The sequence below is a fragment of the Pongo abelii genome, chromosome 6 (assembly GCF_028885655.2).
Source record: "Pongo abelii isolate AG06213 chromosome 6, NHGRI_mPonAbe1-v2.0_pri, whole genome shotgun sequence".
Classification (NCBI taxonomy): Eukaryota; Metazoa; Chordata; class Mammalia; order Primates; family Hominidae; genus Pongo; species Pongo abelii.
The window spans coordinates 93008130-93026770 of NC_071991.2; the positions used below are offsets into that span (position 1 = coordinate 93008130).

Genomic DNA, 18641 nt, shown 5'->3' on the forward strand with positions numbered 1-18641 from the left:
TACTTTTTAAATAAAATATTAGTTAAAACTGAAATCATTTTGAGGAAATGATTTCTAAATCATGTTGTATGAACTTTTCTAGTACAACACTGATACCTGGATTTCCAGACACTCTTGCCTGGTGCATTTGACATTCCTCCTGCATGGTGGCCCTTGTCACCACACCCACTGTCCTGAGACCTGGGTTTGGAGCATGATCAATCACCACCAGTTCCTCTGGGCTTTACTATTCCAAAGCGCAAGCTTGAAGAAATGTAAATATGTGGCCTCGATATAACTACCTCATATAGTTCTGTTGGTAATATCACTACTTCAGGTGGATGCTCCTTTAACTTGGTGGGTGGAGTAACTTACACATTTAAAACAAGAAAGTACCAACATCTTTTGGAAAAAGAGAAAAATAATCTGTAATTATAGTCTATAATTACATAAATAATTTAGCCAAATTTTCTTAGACTAATAAATCTTACACAAAACATACATAAATATTTAGAACACAATATTTTTGGCATAAGTGCATGTATTATGTAATATACTTTTTTTATAATTGATTTATTTTTATGTTTATGAGCCATGTCCATATTTTCTAAAGTCATTTTTTTTTTTTTTTTTTTTTTTTTTAAGCAGCAGAAATTTATTTTCTCACAATTTTAGAGGCTAGAAGTCCAAGAACAAGTCGTCAGCAGGTTTGGTTTCTTTTGAGGCCTTTCTCCTTGGCTTGCAGGTATTACATTCTCATTGTGTCCTCACATGGTCATCCTTCTGTCTGTGTTCTCTGTGTCTTAATCTCCTCCTCCTCTTCTTCTTCTTTTTTTTAAAGTTTTATTTTTTTTTTAATTATGACATAAAGCATCATTCCTTGGTTTCTGCCAGTTCCCTATCCCTAGAGGTAATAATTTTAAACTTTTTGTTGTTTCTTCCGGTTCTTCTCTACATATTTCAAAATAACATTTGTGTACTGTTTATTGATATGTTTCATTTTAGGCAATATCTGTTACGAAATACATCTTTAAGGAAGATGAGGATTTTAGCATCCTTCTCTTGCAATACCACAGTTAAAATATCTGTGTACCATACTTCATCAGCAACCCTCCAATCACTTGCCTCCCATCTTCCCAAAATAATTATACAAAAATTTTTGGTTAAATACCAGTGTCTTTACCTTATTATGATTAGGAAGACAGTATTCACCACTGAGCCACCTGTTGGAATTTCATCACACTTTTCCCTCCCTTTCTTCTGCCCTTGTTTCCTTCCTTCTTTCCTTTACTTCCATCTGCAATTTTCTTGTTTCTCTTGAAATTAAACATTATCCCATTTTTTCCATTTGATAAGATTTTTATATTAGTTTCACTATTTTTTTGCCAGCCTCTCTACAAAAGTTTTTATACTCCTCTCAATGTAGTACAATTTACCAGTTTTTATCAGTTTACAATGTTTTGGTTTTTAATTGAAGGTATCCTCCATGCTCCACTTGTCCGGCTGGAGCTTAGCTTCACCATCACCTGGAGCATTCTCTCAGCCCTTGACTTATATAGAACTTCAGTTTCTCAGGCCCACCACCTATAGTCTGCCATGCTGTGGAAGCATATCCTCTCCTAGCTTCTGGAAGGATACAGAGTCCAGTGTTGAGTCTTGTGTGTTTGAAAATTGTATTATTCCAACTTCACACATTATTGATAGATGGATATAAAATTCTAGGTTGAAACCACTTGCTTCAGAATTTTGAGGATACTGCTCCATTGTTTCCAAACTTCTAGTATAGCTGCTGAGAAGTCCGATTCTTTCTAATTTCAAAGTTTTGGGTGTAACCTGTCTCTCGCCCATGTGTTTGGAATCCCTTCTTTAATCTCTGTGTTTTAAAACCTTCTCCTATTTATCTTAGCATCTCTCTTTTTATACCCCTTGCACTGAGACACAATGGAACTTTCTACTAGGGACCCCATGGCCTTCAGCTCTAGAGAATGCTCATTATTTCTGTTGTATCTTTTCTTCTCTTCATTCTCCTCTTGACTTTCTTCCTGGGACTCCTCTAAGTCAGATTGTTCCCCCTTTATTGTCTGGCGTTACTGCTTATTATGCATGCTTTGAAACACTTCTGATTTCATCCACACCCACCCCTCTTCTCACTCTCTAGGCTTCTAATTTCCGAGAATTTCTGGAGTCTTTTTTATGAATCAGCTTGCATATTGGCTTCCGTCACCTTGCAAGCAGATTTCCGCTTTTCCTAGCATGCAAAGTGCCAACACTTGCCCATATGTTTTAGAGTTTTTAAAATGTTGCTGATATTTCTTTGGCATCTACACTCCAGTTTTATTTATCCTTTTTGGATTATGTCTTTTTAATCCTTTTTCTATCGTTTTTGTGATTACAGGTTAAAGTAGAAGCAAATATTGCATTTCACCCTATCTTTCCTTTCTTTCTAATGTCTTTATTTTCTATGTAGTTCTCTTTTGACTTCAAACATATGTATACTAATTGCTCTCTTTCACTCTTCCTCTCTCCATATATATAAAATATACACACACACGACCTCCTGCCAGTCAAATTCAATGGGTTTTTCTCTCACTTCTTGGTTGATCTCTTTCCAACTTCAATCCTAACTGGCTTTGCCACTATCTCTTTCTTTTTCTTCTCTCTCTCTCTCTCTCTCTGATATCATCTACTTACTCTGATTTTCTGTGAAGGAGTATCTAACCTAGGGATCATAAACAAGGCTGTCATAGATCAATCACCATATTAAAATTGCTAATATGTGAATATTAGAAGAACCTATAAAAGATCTGTCATTTCAGAAAATTAACAACCTTTTCACTGAGGAAGTAGTTCTCAAATTATCATCCTTGGACCAAAATATTATGTGACTTTCATGGAGTGGTTCCCTGGAATCCACATTTATAACAAATAGGTGACTCATGTACACAAAATTTAATAACAATTTTCCTGAGCTGTTGTTTCCTATGCGGACCATAAGACCAAGAGATAGCAGCTTCTCATTGTAATGTGATTCCCCTTCAGAGCAGGGGAAATTGAATCACCTACTCACTCTCATGTATTGTTTTGGCCTAATTATACCCTCAGCACTTTAATACTAGGAAGCTGGGCTTTCATGGAGGAAATGACCTGTGAAAACTATATAAGGGTAGGAGACCCGGAGGGTGATGAGGCTTTATGAACTGCATCTTAGGGAACTAAATAGAGTGGTATGTGGCCATTGAGCTTCAGGGTGCCATCTAGCCAGGATGTCAAGGAAAGTAGCTATAAAACCTATTTGAGTACCTCATACTCCAGGGCAAGCCCTTATTTTGTGGAGCCCAAAATGTATACAACTTGGGGGAGTGGGGGACTTTTAACTAATATAATTAACTCAAACTTAAAAAATTTCAAAATTGCAAAGACTCCTCTCAGGTGCCAGTCTGGGCAGGTGCCAGTCTGGGCAGGTGCCAGGAAGGAATCCTAAGGCTTGTTGTGCTTCATTAGCTCTGATGTAACATCAGCCCCACCTGCATTTCTTATTTTGTACTTGTTCTTCCTGTTACTTCAGAATGATAAGCAATAAAACTCTCAATATGCCCTCTGAGGCTGCTTTTATTAGCAGCAGAGTAGGAGTAAGGTCTACTTTACGACCTTCTGCTTAAAAGAGAGAGCTTAAGAAAACAGTCCGTTCTTTGGTGCTCACCAGGCTCTGAAGATGTAATATGTCAGCTTTGGGGCCCAGCTCTCCTCCTGTCTTGTCTGGACCTTACTCTCTCAATTGTTTTCCTGATATAATATATTTTTTTAATCTCTCCTGCTGTGCTTTCTCTATCTCTGAGCTTCTCAACGTTGGTACTGCTGACATCTTGGATAATTCATAGTTAAGGATGGGAGTGCCATGTTCATTGCAGGATGTTTAGCTGCATTCCTGGCTTGTACCTACAAAATGCCAGTAGCACCCTCTCCACAGTCATGATAATCAGGAAAAGTCTCCACACTTAATTTAGCTTACCTATCTATAAACAAGATTCAGACCCTCCAAATGAAGACACACATATGATGCATGCCTGTAGTCCCAGCTACTCTGAAGGCTGAGGCAGGAGGATTGCTTGAGCCCAGGAGTTTAAGCTCAGCCTGGGCAGCATAGTGAGACACTCTTAAAAAAACAAACAAAAAAGACACACACACACACACACACACACACCATTAACCATGGATCTACCCGGTGATACATCTTTCCTTCTTTCCTTCAGATCAAACACCTTGAAAATGTAGCCAAAGCCTTTTATTTTTTCACTTTCTATTTATTTCTTTAATATCTTTTAAAACATAACATTTCATACAGAAAAGGATATACATAACATAAATTCATTAGAATGTATAATAAAATAAATACTTCTGAACCCAGCTCCCAACATCTGAATGAGAATATCACCAATCCCATTGCAGAGACAGCTACCTTTGTCTTCTCCCTATTTCCCTCCACATGCACCCTGCTGCCCAGGAGCAATTACTACCTACTATGCTTTCTTGTTTTCATTTTTAAAAATTATTTTATTATATATTTTCCCATACAGTATATATTCTCTATACACTGTTTTCCTACACATTATTTAGTGTCACTACTTTTGAGCTATGTAAAAATCATATACAATGGTGTGTTGCATTCTTCTGGGATTGCCTTTTGTTTTGTTTTCTTTTATTTAATATTATTTTTTATGTTTAATTATGTTACCTGTACCCATGCCTTATTTGCTGTAGAAGTGGAACAGTGAATCGGGAGCACTCAACTGGGATTTTGGTGTTTAAATCCTGGTTATGCATGTATAATATTGGGCAAGTTCCTAAATCCCTTTGTGTCCCTATGTCTTTATTTGTAAAAGGATATTATTCTTCTTTGAAGATAAAAATTAATTATGAATTAATTTGTGTAAAGTACCAAGAGCAGTGCTTGGCACATAGCAGTATGTATAAGCTCTTATTATTTACTCTGTATTCTGTGTAATATGTTCCATCATATGAATATAGCACAATTTATTTATCCATTCCATGTCAAAGGACATTTGGGTGGTTTCCCGTATTTCATTTTATCGATGTTGCTATGATCATTTTAGTAAACTTCTCCTGAGACATGCATGTGGGAAAGCATCCAGGGCATGTATATTCAGGAGCAGAGTTGCCAATGATAGAATATGTTAATGTCAAGATAATGCCAAATAGCTTTCCAATGTGGTTATACAGAGTTCCACTACTTCCATCAGTGCATGAATTCCCAATGAACTCACACACTCTCTCACACTTACTCTGTTGTTCCGCTCGATCCCCACATTCCTCAACACTCTTCCCTTGATTCATTTATTTATCTCTGCACCAATACCTCTCTATCTTAGCAACTATATTATTTTTCATTATTCTTAGCTTTATTTGATCATAATTTTAATAACCCTAGAATTATTTCAGAACACATTGAGTATAAAATTAGGAAATACACTGGAAAAATAAAATAATATTATAATATAATGCCAGATATGATACACGTTATAAAGAAAATAAAACAACTTAGTGGAGGTAAGACAGTAGAGGTTGGTGAGGAGAGTAGGGTGGTCAAGAAAATATTTTCTAGGGAGGTGATGTTTAAGAAGATAGCAAAATTAAATGCCCACTATCCATTTTTCAAGGCTCAATGACCAGTTTTAACTAGTTACACTGCAGAACTGGTAAAGTAACATCAGAGCATGTGCCTCAGGCTGATTTGAAGGACCAGGTCATTGAAACAGATGGACAGGCATCGACTTGCAAGTGTGATGGTTGATGAATCATCTATGTGAAGAGAAGGATAGTAAGCTAGGTGAAAACATATTCAATTAAAGAGGAGAAAGTAGCAATGGATGATGGTAAATGACAAGGAGGAAGGTAGCAGGTGGTATGGTTGTGACCACATGAACTTTAAAGCAACTAGGGTTTTATTATTTTAAATCTTTATTGAGTAGGTGAATTTAGAGAGGAAAAAATTAGTGAGAAGGCGAGAGTGGTCAGTGAAAATATCTTCCTCACATGTGGGTTTAGAGTAAAAAAGCCACCACCATATCTGATAGAGAAACAGTGTTCTCAAGGGACAACCTGATTTTAACCAGAGCAAGAAGGTAAAGGAACATGGAGAGAGAAAGATTGAAGTTGCAGGGATTTTGTCAATGACATTCCAAAGGATTTCACAGATGGGTTTGAGGTCTTGGGAAGGTGGGGTCAGATTGGGGGTGGTACAGAGCTATGTGATGTATGAGTCCAAGTATTCACTGTTGTCCTGGAAGTGGGTCGGGTCAATACTTCCCATGGTGACTATGGTCAACAGCGGTATGTCATGATGGATTAGTCCTGATGATCTCTTCAGGGAAGATAAATAACCTTCAATTTTAACTTCATTTAGAAAATGGGAGCCATTGAACATGTTGATCCTCACCCTCCCATCACCACATCTACTGTTTCCACTTGATGTTTCCCACCTCCTTCCTTGTCATATTGTCAGTACTCCCTCCTTTTATGAAATGTCACTCCTTAAGCCCATGCTCTGGGTCCCAGCTTGTTGACCTTTCTTAAGGGCTAGTTATTTTCTGTCTTTTCTACATTATAATTTCTTCTTTTTCTGTCTACAAAAATCAACAACAAATGTAGTTTGTCTAGAGGTGCTTAATTTCCTTGTGAGACATGGATTCATTTGGCAGTCTGGCAAAACCTAGGGACACTTAAATGCATAAAGTAAATATGTAGAATTACAAAGTAAAATATTAAAGTTATCAAACTATAAATATTTTAAATACAGCTATTATGATATTAAAATGGCAATTTATGATATGATGACACATACTTTATTAACATATTAAGTGATAAAATCTAGCAACAGGTCTCACCCATAAGCACCCACATTTCCAATTAATAATGATTGTTAATGATGTTTTGAGATAATTGCAACAACTCTAAAGTAACATTGAAATATATTTTCTCTTGGTAATGAAACCGCAGATACTACTACTACTACTATAGTTTGCCTTCTACATTTATATATTATCTGATAGAAATGCTAAATTTCAGTTAGAAGTTAATGATTAATGCAATAATGACTCTTTTTTTTTTCTGATTTCTGAGTTGGGACATTCCCTGAATTCTTTTTTCGGGCCCCAGTTAACAACTCCTGCTCCATAATTTTCACTATATACTACTGGTGCCCACCATCACACCCGGCTAATTTTTTGTATTTTTAGTAGAGACGGGGTTTCACCGTGTTAGCTGGGACGGTCTTGATCTCCTGACCTCGTGATCCACCCGCCTCGGCCTCCCAAAGTGCTGGGATTACAGACGTGGGCCACTGCGCCTGGCCTCTTGCAAATCTTACTGTGCTTATTATCACAACCACTTTCAGACTAGTTATTGTTGAATTTCGTTTAGGTTAATTTTGTCTGCCTTCTTCTTACCCTTACATCCCAAGCCACCTATCCACCACCTACCCACTTCTTCTCTGGCAAACAGGGGAAGAATCCTCTTTCACAGTGTGGCAGTAATTGCAACCTTGGCTGCACATTAGTGAACACCTAAGGATTGTGTAAATATCATCTGTGTTTTGGCTCTACCTCTAAACTGATGTGAGGACTAAATAGTGGTACTTTTTGAAACTCTCCCAGGTGATTGTAATGTGCATGAGGGTTGTGAAATGCTGGAGTATTAAGTATCCTTGCTGGTCTTGGAAATACCAGTCCTATATGTGGTACTAAATAATTATTTTCTAAATAATAACCAGAACTTATATGAATATGCACACTTATAAGAATAATTTTTCCATACAATTTTGAAATAGATAAGAATCTGTAATTTAATAAACTTATTGTATTGTATTAGTGTTTTTAGATAATGGCTTTGCTTTCTAAATTATTCAACTCACTGCATTTCCCAGACCACGTGATCATACTCTTTCCCAATGAACTTCTGCTCTGTTGCACCTATGTAACATTCATTAAAGACCCTAAACCCTCACTATAAATTGCAAAACTCAGTGCTGATGCTAAAGCATACTCTTCACTCTAAAACTTCCAATTTAGTAACTCCATTTGCATTATCTAATGTGAGAATCTCCCACCTCCTCAAAGAGAATAGTTTTTGCATTTTACTCTATATAAAAGTCTCTAAAATCCCCAGATAATGTAAGACTTCTTAGATTAGAATTTTGATTTCAATCAAATTCTGATTTAACATTCTAAGAAATTGAAAAAAACGCGTTGTTTTATTTATTTATTTATTTTGCTTTCTCTAGTGTCCTTTAGTGCAAAAAGACCTTGGGCTGAACTAAAGAAAACTATTGTCTAAGTAAAAAATTAAAGCATCTGAGACTTTCTAATCATAATGTGACAATATCAGGATCTTGTGTGGATAGAATACTTGGAAAGGGAAAAACAAAACATCCTCGCAGATATTTTTCACTTGATTGACCATAAATTCAACCCACATCTGCATTTGTCTCTTAAAAAAAAAAAAAAAGTGTTTATAAGCTTCAAAGTCTCTAAATTGGGATAGGGCTCTAACCATTGGCATTCATGGCTATTCATGTTTAAATTGCCATTCATTTTTCTTTTATTAAAAGAGTCCTCATTAAGTTTTCTTTCACTTACTACTCAATTATTAAATTATAGTTTTGTATTGAGGAAGAACATCCAATCTATTAATAGATAATTTGAAAACAAATGTATATGTTTCTTCTCATACCCATTCCCTGCAATTTATTTATAACTTGTAATTTCAAGATGCGAGCAGAAGAGATAATGACATTTTATTATGTTATGACTAGATTTTCTGGTTAGGAGCTTTCATTAAGCAGAATTAAATTTTATTTCTACGTAATGCATAGTTATTTAAACTTCAGTTGCTGGTATAATTTAATTGAACTTAAGTCTAAGAAGATTTAAATAGATTCAGTAAAATTGTTAAGTTTTAAATAGCTAAAAAAGCAATTCATGGAAAATTGAATATTTTAGCTATATCAAAAATATATTTAGGGAAACCCAAAAACAAAAGTAATAACTACAAAATATCTTGGTATTTTGTTACAGCCAACCCACTATTTACACAACTATTCTGTTAGCTGTAATTCAGACAACCCTTTGAAGAAAAAAAAAGTATAGAAAAAACATTCCCTGTGACTTTAAAACATTTTAATACTAATAGCGTTTTATTTATTTATTTATTTATTTTGGACAGAGTCTCACTCTGTCACCCAGGCTGGAGTGCAGTAGCACAAACTCAGCTCACTGCACCCTCTGCCTCTAGGGTTCAATTGATTCTCCTACCTCGGCCCCCAAGTAGCTGGGATTACAAATGTGTGCCACCACACCCAGCTAATTTTGTTTTGTATTTTTGGTGGAGACAGTTTCACCATGTTGGCCAGGCTGGTCTCAAACTCCTGACTTCAGGTAGTCTACCTGCCTAGGTCTCTCAAAGTGCTAGGATTACAGGCATGAGCCACTGCCCCCAGCCTATAATGGCATTTTAAAATAGTGGTTGTGATAATATTGTTTAGTCAGCTAAAATTAGTATTAACCAAAAATAAAATTCCTCTGAATATTATGCATGGTAAGATTTTCCATATTGCACCTGAAAGTGTTGAAAGCATTTTTCTGCCATTTTCTTTTTTCTATGAGAAAAACTGTTTTAGTTATTCATATTCATCATATTTATTTATATTTACCAAAAAGAAGCACTAGATCTAGGGTATTTGTGTTTCCTTATTGTTTGTGTTTAACAATTGAAGCCAACATGTTAATTTTAGTTTTTATTTTAACTTATTTTAATTCAATTATATTAGAGGACTTTTTGAAGAGAGCAGAGACCAGAGTGTAACAGCAAAGAACACGGATTCTATAGCCACATTGTTAGGGCTCCCATCTGAACACTACCTCTTATTAAATGAGAGATTCCAGGCAAATTAGTCCACAGCTCTGTTTCTCAGTTCTCTTAACTGTAAGAACAGATATCCACAGTATCTTTCTCTTAGCTTTTGTGAGAAGATTAGGTGAGTTATTAAGTGCCCAGAACAGTGCCTGAAACACAGTAAGCTCCGCCTTAATATTTACCATCTTCATTGTTATTATTGAAGCTAGATGATTCTAATGTGCTACCATAGAAAGTGAGGGATAGAAGTATTACATATTTTTAGGTGTTACTTAAGTAAGTTCTAGAAACATATGTGGGGATACGAAGTATGCAAAAATGAATAAAACAGTGCCTACCCTAAAATATTTATAATACGATAGATAAGATAGATAGATATACATGTGCCATAGGTGGCACAATTTGAATAGATAATAAAGGTTCAAATAAAATGCTAAGAAAGTTTTGGAGGAGTGGTTCCTGGAGGGGATATACTTTAAATTGGGCTTTGAATAATAGAATTTTGATTGAGAGTGAGAACAGAGAAAGCAGGGGTAGGAAGGACAGAAATTTTAGAGCAGTATAGAATAATGACTAATGTTTTCGGCTGAAGTAAATAGATGGGTTGGAGACATGTGGGTGGGAAGAGGGTATGCAGTAAGAGTTAAGGATGGAAAACACAGACTAGTTCATGAAGAATACTGACTGCAACGCTGTTGAAACGGAATCTTCTAGGTAATGCAGGAGTCACTGGTGGATTCTCAATATGGGCATAAAATAATTAGAATTGTAGTTTAGTGATTACTTTGGCAACAGCATGATGAATAAATGGATGGAAAATGAGAATAGAGCCATGAAGCCGGTAAGTAGCAGTTAGAATTTATAACCAGGTACATCTGTATTAGAAGCCATCACTGAGAACCAGGTTATTGCTTTGAGATCAACTTCCTGTTTCCCATATTGGTCTTCAGTGTGCCATTGGTTTTGCTAGTTCCACTTTTGTTATGAGGTGTTTCTTTCTCCTTGGCTGTTATTCCCTTTGCATGGCTGCATTTTACCCTAGTAATGGTTATGAACTAGTAGAACAATTAGTTGCTGGTGACAGTAGTAGAGAAGAACCACTGACTGGTATTAGATGTAACTGTACACCCTTTGTTTACTTATAATAAGGGCTGAGAGCCCCAGAAGACGCCAGTATTCAATCACAGGTAACAGATTATCCTGTCTATGTTCTGTATGAATAGCCCCTTGCAATCTGTACACATTTGAGAATTACTAAGATTTCCTAAAAAATAAATCAAAATTATTCTCTGGAAGATATGAATACTTGTTTAATGTATAAAATTTTATTTTTTTTTCCATTTCATGAAAAAAATAAAAAATGAAAATGTTTATATATTTAAGCCATATTTTGGGGAACTCATAGAATATTTCATATTTGGTAATAAACTTTTAGAAACTTTGATCTATAGTTGTTATCTTTCTAAATTTCAGCTTGTTTTTCTAAAATTATTCTCACTATTATAATTTAAAGCTAAAATTGGGCCCGGCATGGTGGCTCACGCCTGTAATTCCAGCACTTTGGGGGACCAAGGTGGGCAGATCACCTGAGGTCAGGAGTTCAAAACCAGCCTTGCCAACATGGAGAAACCCTGTCTCTACTAAAAATACAAAAAATTAGCAGGGCGTGGTGGCAAGTGCCTGTAATCCCAGCTACCTGGGAGGCTGAGGCAGGAGAATCACTTGAACCCGGGAGGTGGAGGTTGCTGTGAGCTGAGATCGTGCCATTGCACTCCAGCCTGAGCAACAAGAGCAAAACTCCGTATCAAAAAAAAAAAAAAAAAAAAAAAAAAAAAAAGCCAAAATTACACTACTTAATTTGGATATCTATATGTATTAAGAGTTCTGTTAGATAATTCTGTTTATAAAAATAGTTATGCCTTTCTCATTTATTCAACTTTATTGCATCAAAGGTAAAAAAAGTTCTTGTATTTTAGAATTTCATTTTTTATTGAGTAGAAGAAAGGCATTTATGTACAATTTGTACATAAATGTCAAATGGCATTTCACATTAACGATACCAATTGAGTAAATTTTATCCATACAAAAGGCCATGCATCAGGCTACAAATGTTTGTGTGTAGTTATCATATTTTTCTAATTCAAATGCTTAGGAGAATAAGCTTTTTAAAATACAAATTTTGTCTATAGTTCAAAATATTATAATTCTGGCAATATAAACTGCTTGAGTAATGACAGTCATTATAATTAAGTATAAAGGCATAAACATAATGACAGATAATGTGTGTCAGGTTAAAGATTATCATTTAGAAACCATTAAGACTATTTTAATGTGTTCTATTCAAAATATATTTTCTTGTTTTTAATATTTATAGGATCTATAATTAAGATGTACATTGATGGACACTGGTGCCACACATAGATGTAAATACAGAAAGAAAACCCCAAATATAGGCAAACACTTTTCATTAGAATAATAGAAATAGGAAGAGAATATAAGATAAAATTATAGAGGCTTAGTCACTTAAAATATATTCTATGAAGATAGACTTATATTAACTGAATTGTTTTATTTACTCTTTTTAAATAAAAAGATAATCTAATTTTTAGACAGTTAAAAAATTATTTCATAATCGTTAGTTTGTTTGCACTCTCCTAAATCTCTGAGTGTCACAACATCTTGTAACAATAAGCTGTTAGATCCTTAATCCTGGTATAATTATGTGACTCAGTAGGGAGTCCAGAAAAAAAATTACCTTGTAATTTTATACTTTATTTTATTTTTCTCCGTTGAGATATGCAAGAATAGTAAATGGCTTGTTAATGTGCAGTGGAATGATTAAATTATATTGTAGGGGTATTGTGATGAAATGATGTGTATTTAACCTTTTGCTTTTTGTATCTTTTTTGGTACAGAGATTTTGGAAATCACATTACGCCCTGTTGTTTAACTGCCTTTAAAAATGTTTTGTGCAGAACAAATAGCTTAATTTTATGGGTTTTTGTTGATGCTAAACTCTGGAGCAGAACCAAAAGGCATCCTGACTGCCAAAACAAATGAAGAAAATCATTTCCCTTACTAGCTTGGCAGAACATTTTTATGTGATGGCTTTAAAAATAACTTTCCATTTCCAGTGAGGTCTTTCTTTGCCATATATTGTCACCTGAGTTAATGTTTGGTTGCAGTCCTGAGCCTATTAAACTGTTTTAAAATACCAAACAAACCAAAATAACAACAAAAAAACTTTGGTAAACCTATATTTCTGTTATTCCTTTGGAGGGTCCCCATGTATTGAACTTTACTGTAGAAAGTGTTCATACTTATTTTCTGTCTTTCTTCCATCTACTCAGAGTGATCTGTTAAACATCCGTCTACCTTTCCTCAGAAATCCTACAAGTCTTTCAGAGCCGGGGTTATTGCTAAAATCCTACAGTATTTCCTTCCAATTAAACTGGAAAATTTTACTTGTTTTATTCATTTAACATGTTACAGCATTTTCATGTCAATGAACCTGATTTCTCAAACTTTACTGTAATCTCCTTTGACAGACTGACTTCACTAAGAATGTGATAAAAGGCATATTGACTGATACAAGCCAATCAACGGACGTTGAAAAGCAGAGACTGTGCTTAAGATCCTATTGTGCCAGATAGGCACTGGTAGTGAGACAGAAAGAAGTTACTGCCTTGCCCTCTGTAATTTATAGTCTAATAAGAGAGCTAAAATTAAGTACACAAATCATTGCTATCCTAGATAGAGAAAATAAGAACACTATGAGGGATCAAAGGAGCGAGAAATACTGTCCGTTGAAAAAATATCAGCAAAGATTTTGTTGTGAAACTCTTTGGGAAATGTGCCTGAAATAATAGTTTTGTTATTCTTACAGCAATTGCCATTATTAGTTTTGCTGCTAGGAACAATGCATGTTTTGGCAATCCTAGAAAAGCCATTATTGTCTTCACCATCACATAATATCTTATCTTTGTGACAAAAACTGTGAAGGGTCTGAGATTTTATCTCGCTCTTAGGACAGGTTAGCCTGTCACAGTTTCATAGATGCTGTCAGAAAACGTTAGACTCTTGGGTCAGAGACGAAAGACTATTACTCATGGCACAGCAGGCAGCAAGAGCTTCTTGTTTCCATCAGTGTCCTTGCCCCTCCAGTCCTGCAGGGAGTGATGTGTGGCAGCCTAGGTAGACACTGCACTCAGTGGATATGTGTCACATCTGAGGGACCCCAAGCTTAGGAAACCCCCAATCTTATAAGGGGGCTGTTAGCAAAACTGTCTAAACTTTGTCTAGAGGGAGATATGATCTCTATCCTGGTCAGGAAACAAATCTTCCATTTGCCCTGGAGGGAGATTCTGTCTCTATCTTTTCAGGCTATTGGAAAAGATATTCTGGAACAAAAGCCGTCAAAAGATGTATAAAAATGCTATGGAGAATTAACCCGTAAACAGTGTGTTTAACTGGAAATGATCATTTTGAAGCCATTATTTAGGGGAATACAGAATAATGTGCAGTAAAACTAAAGTTTAAAGGAGACTTCATTTTACATAATAATGAAAAATGAGTAAGAAGGGATGCTAACATTGTAAAAAGAAGCCCAGCCTGTATCTCGTAAGTTATGTTATAAACATAATGCATTATTCTGAATTATAGATAAGGGATTATCTAATCTAGTCATATTGATAAGGGAATTAGTCATGAAAATCTTTCCTGATAGATGATTCTAAATGAATTTGTATTTTATTATATATATAATATGTATACATATTTGTATACATAGTCTATATATACATGCACACGTTCTAGCATATCCATTTGAATAATTTATACATCCACAGTAAAATCATAATTCCCAAATCATATTGAATGTCAAATTAGAATGGGTCTTACAAATTATTTCTTAAAATCTATCCGTGAGTTCAAGAATGGTTTTCCAAAATAATAGATCAGGTAAAGTTTATAAACTCTGCAGCTTCACTTCTAGGATTCGACCTATAGTGGGGTCAGTGACTCCCCTCAGGTGTATGCAAAGCTGCATTGTAACCAGATATTGACTGATATCTTTCCTAAATCATGCATGACCCACTGATGGATTCACTGCTAACATCAACATCTTTTCTAGGATTTTATGTGTATGCTTTTTGCTTTAGAGTTGGTTTTCTTTATATCACCATTTTTCTCTGTTTATCTTTTCTTGTGTTGCAACATCGAAAACAAAACTGTGTTTTCACTTAAAGTTTATATGCCAAAACTGTTTTCCTTTAAAAGTTTATACGTTGCACTATGAAAATTAAAGAACACCTGATGCTGAATATTGTTAGTAAAAAACTGCTTGGGGCTCATTGCACCAATGAATAAGAACATCGAAGTAATATTTTATACCTATAATTCAAACCATAGAGTGCTTGTTTCTATGATATATAAATTGAATCAGATAGCATTTATCACTATAAAATGCTATTATCATCACTTTGATAAATTCCCATTATTACTCATGTATCAGGAAATGGATTTGGCTACATAATGTATAAGTTAAGTGACAAGCCTCTTTCACTTCTGGGATTTACATGCCTTACCTGATATTTTATGGGGCATGGCTTTAAGAAAAAGAAAAAGCTTAAGTCTTATTTATTTTTCCTTTCTTTTTTTTTTAATTGAGATAGAGTCTCACTTTGTTGCCCAGGCTGGAGTGTAGTGGCAGGATCCTGGCTCACTGCAAGCTTCGTCTCCCAGGTTCAAGCAATTCTCTGGCCTCACCCTTGGAGCAGCTGGGATTACAGATGCACACCACCACGCCTGGCTAGTTTTGTATTTTTCATAGAGACAAGATTTCACCATGTTTGTCAGGCTGGTCTCAAACTCCTGACCTCAGGTGGTCCACCCGCCTCGGCCTCCCAAAGTGCTGGGATTACAGGCATGAGCCACCTCACCTGTCCTAAAAAAGCTGAATCTTGAACATATTTAGGATTCAAACAAACATGAGATTTTAGAAACTAAAATACCTATAGCAATCATTCGTGTAAAAGAAAAGTCTGAAATAAATCAGAATATCTGCTCCATTTCAACTCCAGAGGAATATTTCCACACAGGAATGCATGCCTAGTGTTACATTTCATCATTTTTTTTAGGGAAATCAGAAATATGGATTTTTATGTAAGATTTTTAAATTTTTAAATGTTGGCTCCTAGCCTAAAAATAATTACAATTTGCCACTAAATAAAAAATACCACCAATCAGCAACATCAACATTTTGTTCAATAATCAGAATATCTTTCCAGGCTGACAGAGCATAAGCTGGGATGGTGATGGATAGAGGAAGGGGAGGCAGAAGATAATAGAGACTTTAAGGGAGCAAACAAACTGCTGTAGACAGGAGAAGAGTCTGTCTTACTGTCATAGGCCTAGCAATACAGTCTAACAACAGTACACATTGACACTGGACTGGAAAAGGCTGTACCTGAATCCTTCTCAACCAAGGTCTCTGAGGACTCTTAAGCATCCTGAGGAGAAAGAAGCTGTTTGTAAAAATGTTAATGATACCTTGAGAGGCCCATGCTACTGGGCTGTGTTATTTTGACTCCTTCATCAAAATGTTAACTTGACAATGAAAAGTGATTTCCTACAAAAGGGAATCAGAAAAATTCTTAGGTAGCCTGTGGTATTAGTCCGTTTTCATACTGCTATAAAGAACTACCAAGATTGGATAATGTTTAAAGGAAAGAGGTTTAATTGACTCACAGTTCAGCATTGCCAGGGAGGCCTCAGGAAACTTGCAATCATGGTGGAAGCTGAAGGGGAAGCAAAGCACCTTCTTCACAAGGTAGCAGGAAGGAGCAGTGCCAAGCCAAGGGGGAAGAGCCCCTTATGAAACTATCAGATCTTGTGAGAACTCACTCACTATCACGAGAACAGCAGGGGGGAAATGGCCTCCATGATTCAATTACCTCCACCTGGTTTCTCCCTTGAAAAATGGGGATTATGGGAATTACAATTCAAGATGAAAATTGGGTGGGGACACATAGCCTAACCATATCATCTGGCTTCAATGGAGGCAATTAAGTAAAAACTGTAGAGAGTTTCGGCGAGAAACACCATCCCTCCAAGATAAATCACCTGACCAGCCAAGCCCATGAAATTGATACATCAGATGGTGCTCCCTTGAAATTCCGAGGGAACTTAAGAAAGGAGGTGGACTGAGCTTTTACATTCTGGTGAGGGAAGGTGATTGATACAGCAGATGTGGGGATAAACAATATTAAGTAGGAGACTTAAGCTCTTGAGCCACAAAAACATTTGGGAACTGACCAGTTGCTACAGTTACTCAAATGGATCATATTCCTTTGCTTCCACCCATAGATTTATTGCAATGTGGGTTTCCACAGATAAATATGAATTTTTAAAAGAAACTACCAAAATAATAGCACCTCTTTCATAAAGTTGTGGTAAGGATTAAATTAGATATTGTATTTAAAGCACTTGACACAAAAATTGGAAAAGTTGATAATGCTAAGTGAGGGTATGGGGGCATGGATTGTTGGTATAGACATGTAGCCATTTTGGAAAGCAGTAATTCTTATGTTGTGTATATATACCTACGATTTTCATACACAGATCCAAAAAGGGCAAGTACAAAAAGGTAACAATTTGTTTGATGTGATAGAGACTTGGAAGCAATCTGGGTAGCCATCGCTGGGAGAGTTGATAAGAAAATGTGGGGAAACCACACCTTAACATTACAAAACACTCAGAAACAGCAGACTATATGTGTGCATAGGATTATTGAGGGAACTCAAAAACCCAGTTCTTAGTGAAAAAGATAAGAAAGAGATGAGATTTAACTTCAATACTATTTACATAAATTAAAAATATATGCACAAAAAGCAATAGTATACACTTTATAAGAATACATACAAAGAAGGCACCTGGTAACAGGATACAATAGTTGCCTCCTGGGGGATGGAAATAAAACATGGAATGGGAAGAAGGAAATAAATAATTAACTAAAATAAAAGAGGGACCTTTTAATAGTGTTGATGAAAATGAATCATGAATTGAGTAATATAACAGACTCAAACCTCTGCACATAATTTGATAAAGCAAAAGAAGGAAAAAATAAAGTTCTAAACACAGTGCCTGGCACATAGTACAATCAATTCTATAGATTAAGCAAAAAAGGGACCAAAATGAGTCTGAGAAAAGAAAAGAAACTGATAAAGTAAAAAATTTCTTCCAAAAATAAATTAAGTTTTGCAATTAGAAATTTTTGGAACCAGTTAACAAGTATAACTGATTTCTGCTTGTGGTCTCAGGAAAGTGCTAGATACTATTGGAGGTGAAAAAGAAAAATTCGATATATTCTCCTTATCAGAGAATAAACCAACAAACTTAAAATATAAGTTTTAAGGAATGTATAAAGGAAGAAACCAACAAACTTAAAATACAATGAAAACTTTTGGATATCCAGTTGGAAACTGGTAGAGTTAAACAATGTTTTAAAAAAAATAATAACTTTGGGAGGCCGAGGCAGGCAGATCACGAGGCCAGGAGATCGAGACCATCCTGGCTAACACTGTGAAACCCTGTCTCTACTAAAAACACAAAAAAATTAGCCGGGTGGGCCATAGTCCCAGCTACTCAGGAGGCTGAGGCAGGAGAATCGCTTGAACCCAGGAGGTGGAGGTTGCAATGAGCAGAGATCACACCACTGCACTCCAGCCTGGGTGACA

General features: G+C 35.7%; 1 protein-coding gene across 3 annotated transcripts in view; it reads left to right on the forward strand.

Annotated features, from left to right (window-relative positions):
* SEMA3E (semaphorin 3E) overlaps positions 1-18641 on the forward strand; it is a 290196-nt gene that overhangs the window by 159088 nt on the left and 112467 nt on the right. The window lies entirely within an intron of this gene.